The following is a 12,317-nucleotide window of genomic DNA, read 5'->3' on the forward strand; positions in this document are numbered from 1 at the left end:
TGATCTAGGACCTTAATGACATCATTACCATGTGACCAGTGACCTAGCAATTACTGGTCACATGGCTATGAGGTCATCACAGGTCCTACTGAGTGTTCCAGAAGTTAACTGTGGAGCTTTTTTGTGTAAAGATTACATCAGAAAAAGGTGACAGGGGCTGTTATGTTAATATACTGTAAACTACTGTATAGTGGGGTGCTGTATACTGTGTGGTGGGCTATATATTGTGTAATGGGATGTATATTGTGTGGCGGGCTGTATAGTAGGGGGGGGTGGCCTGTATACTGTGTGGTTGGCTGTATAGTGGGGGGAGGGGGGGGGGGGAGTGCTATAATGCTGTACTGTATAGTGTGGGGGGCTGTATCGTGTATAGTTTGGGGTGCTGTATACCGTGAGGTGCTGTATACTGTGGGCTGCTATACTATATACTGTGGGGTACTGTATAGTGTGGGGTGCTAAACTGCATACTGTGTGGTGCTGTATACTATAGGGTGCTATACTGCATACTGTGGGGTGCTGGGGTGCACTGTAACACTAGGGTGAGCCGAGCCCTGGTCTCCTTCCTGCAGAGCGGTGCCCACTTCTAGCCTGAGCCCAGCTGCCCAGAGCACTGATCCTGAGCCGCTGGAGTCTTCAGAACTGGAAGTATTCACAGTCATTCACTGTAATCTACCAGATGTGTGGATTTTTTGTGTGTGTGTTGTGGTGGAGGCCGTGATTGCATGCTAAGGTGTGGGAAGGCGGGATCCAGGGGGCCCAAGTAAATTTTTGCCCAGTGTCCAATCAATATTAAAGACGGCCCTGAGAACATGCTGCGATTTCAAAGCATTGCAGAAGTGATGCGTGAAAAAAAAAAAAAAAAAGCTCATGTACACAGCCCCATTGAAATGAATGGTGCCGGATTCAGTGCGGGTGCTATGCGTTCATGTCACGCATGGCACCCGCACAGAAATCACGCTCGTGTGAAAGGGACCCAAGACCATCGTTGAGAGCCATGACTCTTCCCCCCTGGGATCTCAATGTGGTTCGATCAGGCTTAATAGAAAATCCTTTCGAACCCTTGTCAACTGTCTCAGTAAAATATATAACACTAAAAACTCTGTTCTTAGTAGCAATTACGTCAGCCCGCAGGGTTAGTGAAATCCAGGCCCTAAAGATTAAGGAGCCTTTCTGTATAATTTCTTCGGATAGAATTACGTTTAAATTGGACAACTCCTTCCTTCCAAAAGTTGTGTCTAATTTCCACAGGCACGAAGAAATATTGGTTCCCTCGTTTTGTGACGACCCGAAAACAGAAGGAGAGGAAAGGTTTCATAAATTGGATGTGCGCAGAGCAGTTCTAATATATTTAGAAGCCACGAAAACCTTCAGAAAGATGGACTCTATTTGTTCAGTTTGTTGGTACAAATAAAGGGCAGAGAGCGACAAAAAAATACTGTTTCCAGGTGGATAAAAACGGCTATTTCAGAGTCATATAAAGCGCTAGGAAAATCACCTCCTGAATCCTTTACAGCGCATTCTACAAGATCAGTTTCTGCCTCCTGGGCAGAAAAGGCTAACGCTTCACTAGAACAGATCTGTAGGGCGGCCACTTGGTCTAGCCCCAATACATTTATCAAGCATTACAGAGTCCATGTTAAGGCAGGTCAAGATCTAGCCTTTGGGAGGAAAGTTCTTCAAGCTATAATCCCCCCCCCCCCCCCCAAGTTGTTTAATATGTTATATCTCATGGTATGCCGTCATGGAGGATGAAAGGGAAAAACCAAATTACGTACCGGTAATTCCCTTTTCATGAATCCTCCATGACGGCATAGGGATCCCCCCCCCCAAAAAAAAATAAAAAATAAGGATAAAATAAAAAGATTCGAAAGAACACTCTAGGCTGTCGATCCAAAAAGACACTGAGGAGGAGCGTCAAATTTATACTTCCTGTCCCTACCTGGTTGGATGCGGGTCATCTCATGGTATGCCGTCATGGAGGATTCATGAAACGGTGCGTAATTTGGTTTTCCTAACCAGCGTGCCTCCAGCTGTTGCATGCTGGGAGTTGTAGTTTTGCAACAGTTGGAGGCACACTGGTTGGGAAACAATGCTCTCACATGTTTTTGATTTTGTGATCCAATAAAATCGAAGAAATACAGCAGTGGTGAGTGCCGCTTTCATCTGTTTCTTCATTCGAATACATTATAACTGGTTCTTCATTTGGCTGAGCACCACCGTACTGCATGGTTACCAGTGGTCGCAAGGGACTGAAGCTTGTTAGTGCACATGGCGTAGTGCTGCCCCGCCCACTCTATGTATTTATATGAATTTTCAACACAACATGCAATTGTGCTTTCTGGTAGTGTGAGGGTTGTAATGCCGCTACAAGAGTATACATTTTTCTATGTTGTAAAGTAATTTTGATGTAAATTAAGACTATAGCTCCCTGTTCATAAATCTACTAATCACTGTCCATTATTATTTCCCCATTGTAGTCATTGGGTGTTTGAAGAAAAAAAATAATAATACCTTGCATGAACTAAAAACATCTGCAAAATTGATCAGTCATGCCGGTTAGTTGTATGGAATAGGCTCCAAAATGGGTAGCTTAAGAATATTATATTTATCATTCCCTATAGCTTATTGGTAGATTTACAATTAAAAATTTTGCTGAACAATGACTACCAATTGTGTGCATGTGTATTGATATATTTTGTCTTAATTTTTTAGGTAGCAAATTTGCGTGAGAAAATTGATCCTAGAGTTCGAAATAAAATTCTAGAATTTTACCGCACTGGTATCCGAAAAAAAAGTGAGCTGAAAAGATTGGTGGAACACTTTGTTAAAAAAGATTTATTTCTGAATGTTGAGGTTCCAGAACACACTAGACGGAGATATTATCCCACTATAAAAAGATATAATTTCACGATCAAGGCATGATGGACATAGCTCATTATTTGACCAAGGGAAGCTACTGCAGCTTATAGAGAAATGGCAACACGAAAACCCTTCTTACAGTAGGTTTAGCCAGCCAGTTTCTGAAGAGCCAAAAGCAGAGCAATTTGTTTTTTTATTTTGCTACCAGTCTGAATGGCAAAAAAAAAACTACTTGTTCAGTATGGTAATGAAATTACATTACTGGATGCCACATACAGAACAACCAGATATGCGTTAACACTGTATTTCCTTTGTGTGCGCACAAATGTGTGCTATGCAGTGGTAGGGGCATTTGTTCTCCAGCAAGAACGAACTGAGGACATTGTGGAGTCATTAGAAATGATCACAGGTTGGAATACAGCCTGGGCCCCATCATGTTTTATGGTAGATTTCTGCCTCGAAGAAATTAACGCTATTGAGCAAGTGTTTCCAGGTAAATTTATTTAGCTATTTTAAAATTTAAGTTCAAGATAACTATACTTAATGTCGTCTATGTTATAGAAGGTGTTCTGTATATAAATTTAAATGTAGAAGTTGTAATATTGTTTCTGTTCCTTTTTTAGATGCTGATATTAAACTATGACTGGTGTTAGGGCTCACCCGTGATTTGAACACGGGACCTCTGGCACCTGAGGCTCGTTGGTCTAGGGGTACGATTCTCGCTTCGGGTGCGAGAGGTCCCGTGTTCAAATCACGGATGAGCCCTAACCCCAGTCATTTAGGTAGTGATATTAAACTATGTGACTTTCATCGAGAAAAGGCATGGACCGAATGGTTAAACAAAAAGGACCATGGTGTCCATGCCAATAAGAAGGAAATTCTTGCCTTACTGCGGAATGTTGCCCTTACAACAAAAATGGAAGATCATGAGCTAGCGTTGACGCTGGGTTCACACCTAGGCGTTTCTCAAACGCGCGTTTCTATGCGCGTTTTTGTCGCGCGTTTTATGCGCGTTTTTTTTAATAGTGAACGCGCGTTTGGGTGATTGACAGCAGTGTTGTCCAAAGAGTCTATGGCCCAAACGCGCGTCAAACGCGCCAAAAAAAGCTCCTGTACTTGTTTGAGCATCGGGCGTTTTACAGCGCGATCGTACGCGCTGTAAAACGCCCAGGTGTGAACCCTTTCTATAGGGAATCATTGGTTCTTGCCTGTTGTGCGTTTTACAGCGCGTAGGAACGCGCTGTAAAACGCTCAGGTGTGAACCCAGGGTAAAAGGTCCTAACCAGCAGTAACATTTGGAAGCAATCCAAAACATTCAGAGCTTGGTTTTCACATAAGTGGTTACCAGACATCAAGGTAAATTTATTTTTATTTTTTTCCGTGCTAAAGGCTTAAATTACGCCATTGCAAGTCTCTTTATTTTATTCCCAGTTTTATGTAATTGAACATTGAAAAATGTGCATTTTTTTTAATACTCATAAAGGGATGAACAAAAGGTTTACAAAATTGGATCATGATGCATCACTATGTGTCAAAAGAGCGGATTAGACTGAAGACTTAAGTTGCTGCTGATGGAACTGGTACCTGCCCCCCCCCCCCCAGCAGTCATGGCAGTTGAACATAAGCATAAAGGGCCCCCAGTAAGACATTCGTGAGGATGGGCGATGGTGCAGATACAGTAGACAGCTACCAAATGACTCCATAGGATTTCTGCACAGTACTTGAGTTTATCACAAAAGCAAGGGTTGAACATTATGCAGAGTTAGTAGTTATCCCTCTGCCAAACTCAGCATGTGTCTGGACATTACCACAAGGGAAAACTGAGGGACTCCCGGCCTCCACTGTATACCGCCACGGTGTGTTGGGGTCATCTGCCTGGTCTCTCTCATGCTCCTCCTGTTCCTCTACTTTCATTTGGGCAGATAAACCACCTATTTCTTTATATAATTCCTGGATGAGGGCACTGAGCTGGTTTTAGGGACAAGCAAACTAAGTGTGGGGTCATAGGAACCCACCAATTCCTGGATGTCAGCTGAGATGTTTGACCGTGTGACCCATTTCAGGATAGCAGGATTGTTGGTCAAAACATCACTGGACTAGAGCTACTACTGACATTCAGCAGTCGCTCTAGTCCAGTGATGGTGAACCTTTTAGAGACAGAGTGCCCAAGCTGTAACCCAAAACCAACTTTATTATTTTTTTTATCGCCAAGTGCCATCACGCCAATATAACCTGAATACTACAGTTCAGTATAGTGCATCTTCCATGTCCCTCATCATTTAGCTATAATAGCTGCCTACATTGTGTTCTGCCTATACTGTTCATAGTGCGCCGTGTGCTGATTAATGGTAAGAAAAATCAAAGACCTATTGGTACACTAGACTTTTTTCCAGGGTGCAGGTGCCCACAGAGGGCTGTCAGCGCTAATTCTGGCACCTGTGCCATAGGTTCGCCATCACTGCTGTAGTCTGCTGCTGCTACCACCGACCCCTCTGCTGCTACTTTTGCTGGCACCAGCAACATTATTGCCACTACCTGTTCCTTTGGAGGTACCTGCCACCCCTCTGTTGGACGTTCTGTATGGTAACAACTTAATAATTTAATTTATTCTGTGTCAGCGTACACTACAATAAACAAGTAGACGGCCTATTCAACCCAATTTTAGACGCAATAAGTAATAAAATTGCTTATCCTATTAAACAAGGTGGACAGTGTTCAATTACGTAGCTCTGTCCACAGGGATTAATGCAAACTGCTCTCTTATGGATCCTACCAGCTTCAGATTAGTCTCTGCACTCCCTTTCCAGGGTTCCACAATTAAAGGCTTCTTGAACACTGTCACTGGCGCTTGTCACATCTCTCCCTAGGCTCAGCTCACAGTGAAATGGTACCGCATGGGATGAGGCTTTTAAAATGGCTGTGATCTCACAGGAACTGGCTAGCTGCCGATTGGCTATCTGCAGTGCAGTATGGGCGATTTTGCGCTCGCAGGCTTCTTACTTTCCCATGTAGTTGCCGTTTTAGGAATAAAACTAATCTCTTAAAAATTCAGATTTATTGCAGATCGCATTTTTCCTAATCTTCAGCTTGAATTCCACTTTAACTTCCATTTGCTCAATACTGTTCATAAGTATAAACTTTTTAACTCATTTTTGGTACTGTATAACATTAATTTTCAAGTCAAGTTAAACCGTGTAAATTTATTTGGCCTTGATAAGCCCTATAGCGGGCGGTGGATCCTCCAGAGGTATGTATAGGTGAAGGCCTCTACATAACTTTGGTGCATCCAGCGCCAAACTAAATGTGAGCCAGCTTCCTTGCAGTCTTACATTTAGACCATTTTCCACACCGAAGGCGTGAATGGCATGAATGACACCTGCCGGCCATCCCCGCCCAAGCCAAGGCTTTTTTAAGACACGGCCTGAGCAGGGAATTCAGATTCTGCCATACTATGGTGTGACAGAATCCACACCAGATATAAAACACATAAGTGGTGTATATCTGGTAATAAATTAACCACAATGTGTGTACTATTATTTATTTGGATTATTTCTTTAATCTTTTCTAAGAAATGGGCTCACGTGTATAGAAAAAGTACCCAAGTGATTGGTGTTAATACGAATAACCGTTTGGAGCGGCAACATGAGACCTTGAAGCATTCCTATTTGGATGGCTACAGAAACTGCTTGTTAAGCAACACGATCAGTGTTCTTCACCACGGATTCTTTCCAGAGACCTTCAAAAAGTAAGATTGAGTTTTCAAAATAAACATGTATATAGAGATTAATTTTAAATAGGAAATCTATGTAGAATTTAAAGTTCGCTCAAACTTTGACACTTGTCATATCTGTAGATGTGCACACTGCAGCGTGTGGGTCACAAAGGTGGATCCATAGCCATCAAATTATGGCACACATTGTGGTTATGCCATAAATTCCCATGCAAAAAAAAATTACTAATAGAAATTAAAATTTGGTGTCAGATCGATAGATTGTACAGGGTGGGCCAGGAAAAAGGAACCCTCCTCCAGTGATTGTATCATAAGATGAATGACTTCATCCCCATAGATGAGGTGATTGTAAAACTGTTCAATGATGTCCTGTTAAACTGCAGTATTCACAGATTTGAAAAAAAAAAAAAAAAAAGACCAGCTATTTTTGCTCATGACACTGTACAAACGCCTAAGATTTACTATTGGGCAGTTTGACTTGGAAATATTGGAGGTGGGCTACTTTGTTGTGGGACACCCTGTGGTATGTTTACAGTTACTCCACGTTACAGGTTTGTCTGTACATTTACTATATTGACTTATTTTACTTAAGCAGTTTAACATGTATAGCATACAAGGTTATTATAGTATTTCTGTTATAGGTATATGGAAAAGAACCTACGCAGTTGTGAGCACTACCGAAAATATGCAGTCAATGTTCCGAACTTCCTCAAAAAGAGGAGCTGGCATCTGATTTTTCAGGTGAAGTTTTGCAAGGGTTACCACCACGGCGAAGGAGAAAAACGCACAAATGTCATTAGAGAATGTCGTAAAAGTTTAAAACGACTAGAGGATTTGACATTTGTTTTGGATGACCAGACATTGCAAGACTTTAGTTTGCATTTAAAAAAATCTTGTGGTGGATTTAAGTGAAAAGACTCCTAAATCACATGGGTTGATCCTACTGGATTCCACCCTAAATATGGATACAACAGGACTCAAAGATCTACCAGAAAGAAGATATGGAAAATCCAAGCAGCCAGAGTTGGAACGGTTTGGCAAAAAAGCTGACCAAATCAAAGAGGATCTTTGTGAGACAATTGGATTATCTGATGAGCCAGATATGATATCGTCAGAGGAGACACCGCAGTCAATCTGGCTAACTGTGAAGAAGTTTAAGTTGACACTTGAAGATAGAGATGTAATATCTAAAGGCCTGTGGTTGGATGACCAGATAATTAATGCTAGTCAGATCATTATGTCCCAAAAACATGTGGATGGGTCAGGATTTATTGACACTCCGAGGTAACATTGTCTAAGGCCTCATGCACACGACCGTTGTGTGCATCCGTGGCCATTGTTCCGTTTTCCGTGATTTTCTGCGGACCCATTGACTTTCAAGTCAAAGGGTCCGTGAAGGAACACAGATGCACACAAGATTGGCATCCGCGTCCGTGATCTGTGGCCGTAGGTTACTTTCATACAGACGGATCCGAAGATCCGTCTGCATAAAAGCTTTTTTAGAGCTGAGTTTTCACTTTGTGAAAACTCAGATCCAACAGTATATTCTAACAGAGGCGTTCCCATAGTGATGGGGACGCTTCTAGTTAGAATATACTACGAACTGTGTACATGACTGCCCCCTGCTGCCTGGCAGCACCTGATCTCTTACAGGGGGCTGTGATCCGTACAATTAACCCCTCAGGTGCCCCAGTTTAAATTTCATTGGTGGCCAGTGCAGCACCTGAGGGGTTAATTGTGCTGATCACAGCCCCCTGTAAGGTCAGGTGCTGCCAGGCAGCAGTCATGTACACAGTTCTTACTATATTCTAACTTGAAGTGTCCCCAACACCATGGGAACGCCTCTGTGTTAGAATATACTGTCGGATCTGAGTTTCACGCTCTAACTCATATCCGACAGTATATTCTAACAGAGGCGTTCCCATGGTGATGGGGACGCTTCAAGTTAAAATATACCATCGGATTGGAGAAAACTCCAATCTGATGGTATAATAGGGACTCCTGACTTTACATTGAAAGTCAATGGGGGACGGATCCGTTTGCAATTGCACCATATTGTGTCAACGTCAAACGGATCCGTCCCCATTTACTTGCATTGTAAGTCAGGACGGATCCGTTTGGCTCCGCACGGCCAGGCAGACACCAAAACGATTTTTTCTTCATGTCCGTGGATACTCCAAAAATCAAGGAAGACCCACGGAAGAAAAAACGGACACTGATCACGGACCTACGGACCCCGTTTTTGCGGACCTTAAAAAACAAAAACAAAAAAAAAACGGTCGTATGCATGAGGCCTTAGTGTCACCAGGTCATTCAGCAGTGGCGTACCGCCCATAGAGGCAGACCACGCCACTGCTATGGGGCCCGCGGCACTGGGGGGCCCGTAGCGCAGATAAGGCCCCGCCCACTGATGACCTGCAGCCGGCTATGCGGCTGCTTTTCTCCCCAGGGCCCCCCCCCCCCCATGTTTAGCTGAATCGCCTCCCAGAGGCGCGGCTAAGTCCTAGACACCCGCCCCCCTCCTCAGCTCTGCGCTCTGAAACACCGGATCCTCCTCTCGTCGGCGTCCCAAATCCCGCGCAGGCGCAGTGCCGGCGATTGCCTGCGCCTGCGCTCTGATAATACGGCTGAGGGCGACAGCTTCAACATCGTCACTGGGCATGCGCCGAGCCCAGTGACGATGTTGAAGCTGTCGCCCTCAGCCGTATTATCAGAGCGCAGGCGCAGGCAATCGCCGGCACTGCGCCTGCGCGGGATTTGGGACGCCGACGAGAGGAGGATCGGGTGTTTGCAGAGCGCGGCGCTGAGGAGGGGGGCGGGTGTCGAGGACTTAGCCGCGCCTCTGGGAGGCGATTCAGCTAAATGATGGAGCCTGGCGTTAGTAGTTCATATTTAGGCGGGCACGGCACTAATCAGAGGGGCACCGTGGAGAAAGAAAAACGCCCCTCTGGGCTCCAGTCCTTACAGCAAGAATCGATTTTTAGAAGAAAGGACAAGACTGACATGGAAAAGAAGAACACAGATGGAAAAAAGGTACTTTATTAAACATGGATCCATGAGTACCTTTTTTCCATCTGTCTTGTTCTTTTGATTGTGAGTCTTGTCATTTCTTCAAAAAATCGATTCTTATGATATGTAAATGAAGCTGTAAGGAGCCCAGAGGGGCGTTATTCTTTCTCCACGGTGCCCAGGAACGCCCCTCTGAAGTGCCGTGCCCGGCTAAATTTGAAAACTAATAACGCCTCCAAGTTCATCTAAATCGCCTCCCAAATCCGATCCTCCTCTCGCTGGCATCCCAAATCCCGCGCAGGCGCAGTGCCGGCGATTGCCTGCGCTATGATAAGATGACTGACGGCACTGCGCCTGCGCGGGATTTGGGATGCCGGCGAGAGGAGGATCGGGGTGTTTGCCGCAGAGCGCGGCACTGAGGAGGGGGGTGTTGAGCACTTAGCCGCGCCTCTGGGAGGCGATTTAGATGAACTTGGAGGCGTTATTAGTTTTCAAACTTAGCCGGGCACGGCACTTCAGAGGGGCGTTCCTGGGCACCGTGGAGAAAGAATAACGCCCCTCTGGGCTCCTTACAGCTTCATTTACATATCATAAGAAATCGATTTTTTGAAGACATGACAAGACTCGCAATCAAAAGAACAACACAGATGGAAAACAGGTACTCTGTTAAACATGGATTCATGAAAAAAAAATTGGGGGTAAATTGCTAGTGACAGATTCCCTTTAAGGCTAATTTCACACTTGCGTTCAGAGCGGATCCGTCTGGTGTCTGCACAGACGGATCCGCACCTATAATGCAAACGCTTAGATCCGTTCAGAACGGATCCGTTTGCATTAACATGAACAAAAAAAAAAAAAACATTTTTTTGTTCATGATAGTGCAAACGGATCCGTTGTGACTTTACATTGAAAGTCAATGGGGGACGGATCCGTTTGAAAATTGAGCCACAGTGTTCAAACGGATCCGTCCCCATTGACTTACATTGTAAGTCTGGACGGATCCGTTTGCCTCCGCACGGCCAGGCTGCAAGCAGCGTTCAAGTGTCCGCCTGCTGAGCGGAGGACAGACGGAGCCATACTGATGCATTCTGAGCGGATCCGCATCCACTCAGAATGCATTAGTGCTGGACGGATCCGTTTGGTGCCGCTTGTGAGAGCCTTCAAACGGAACTCACAAGCGGAGACCCGAACGCAAGTGTGAAAGTAGCCTAACATGGCACCCCAAATAAGGAGACCTGCAGGCTGCAGCAGATATCCCATGTGACAGGTCACCCCCAGGAAACCCCTAACAGTTTCTGTAGGTCATGTATAAATTTATTTAATGGGGGTGTGGCATGGGAGGGGCAAAGTCAGGAAGTGGGAGGGGTCATGGTGGGTAGTGGGCGGGGTTAAGGGGCCCAATTCAGATTTTTGCTATGGGGCCCAGTGATTCCTATGTACGCCTCTGTCATTCAGATACATCATGTTGGCATTCACTGGTCGCTGTCTCATTAGTTTGATGATAATGTTACAATTTATGATTCTTTGGCCATAACCTCTTTTTCAGACACCCTAAAAGAACAGCTAATCAAGCTGTACAGACCATTATTTACTGGCGAAAACAAAACGCTAGAAATAAATGCAACCTGTTGTCAGACACAGAAGGGGGCCAGCGATTGTGGTGTATTTGCAATTGCAAATGCCCTAGCTTTGCTGGAAGGGGTCAATTTAAGAAATATACAATTCATCCAGGATGAAATGCGGCCTCACCTTATTTCCTGCCTAGAAAGGGGAGAATTTACCATGTTTCCCTACGAGGAACAAACAAGGAGGAGAATGCCTACAAGCAAGGTAGTACTCCCAACATATTGCATTTGCCACATTTATAAAAGTAGAGAGCCCATGATAGAATGCTCTGGGTGCAAGTCGTGGAACCACTTTTGTTATGTAAATCTACAAAAAAAAAAAAATGCAAATATGTTAGTTCCAAACAGAGATTTTTTTTTGCCCACTTTGTACGAAATAGTACAAGTTTGGCTGTCCGGTCCCTTTCTTGATATCCCATAGGCTGGGTTGTGTCACTACAAACCCCCTTTCCCCAAGCGCACCTGATTTCTCATTCCAGGTATGTCGTCATAAGCCAACACAAAAACAGTGCTCCCTCACCTCCCATTTCCCTGGCGCTCCAGTCCCTGATGCGGTTATGTTGGGTACCAGTCTGTTTGTGTGTCATAGCACTGGAACTAGGTGCTTAGCTACAGTGAGTGGCCTAATTCATGTCTAAGGCTACTTTCACACTGGCGTTTTGGTTTCCGTTTTGTGAGATCTGTTCGGGGATCTCACAAGAGATCCAAAACGAATCAGTTTTGCCCTTAATACATTGAATGGATCCGCTCAGAATGCATCAGTTCAGTCCCCAACTCTGGAGGCTGCCTGCAGCATTTTGTTGTCTGTTTGACGAAACTGAGCCAAATCGATCTGTCCTGCTGCAGGCAGTGTTTTGGTGTCAGTCTCCAAAACTGAAAGGAGACTGATTGGAAGCAAACTGATGCCTTCTGAGTGGATCCTTTTCCATTTAGAATGCATTAGGGCAAAATGGATCGGTTCTGGATTGCTTCTGAGAGCCCTGAACGGATCTCAAACGGAAAGCCAAAATGCCAGTGTGAAAGTAGCCTAATACAAACAGGTCCGGTCTGAGCGAATGCAGGGGTTTGTATTATCGGTGCGGGTCTGTCCGTCC

At 44.6% G+C, this 12,317-nt stretch overlaps 1 non-coding gene across 1 annotated transcript; it reads left to right on the forward strand.

The window, feature by feature from the left end:
• The first annotated feature begins 3,552 nt into the window (after positions 1–3,552).
• TRNAP-CGG lies at positions 3,553–3,624 on the forward strand. Its single transcript has one exon. It is a non-coding gene; the product is annotated as a tRNA-Pro (tRNA).
• The last annotated feature ends 8,693 nt before the right edge of the window (positions 3,625–12,317 follow it).

Source organism: Bufo gargarizans, chromosome 4 (genome assembly GCF_014858855.1).
Source record: "Bufo gargarizans isolate SCDJY-AF-19 chromosome 4, ASM1485885v1, whole genome shotgun sequence".
Taxonomy (NCBI): domain Eukaryota; kingdom Metazoa; phylum Chordata; class Amphibia; order Anura; family Bufonidae; genus Bufo; species Bufo gargarizans.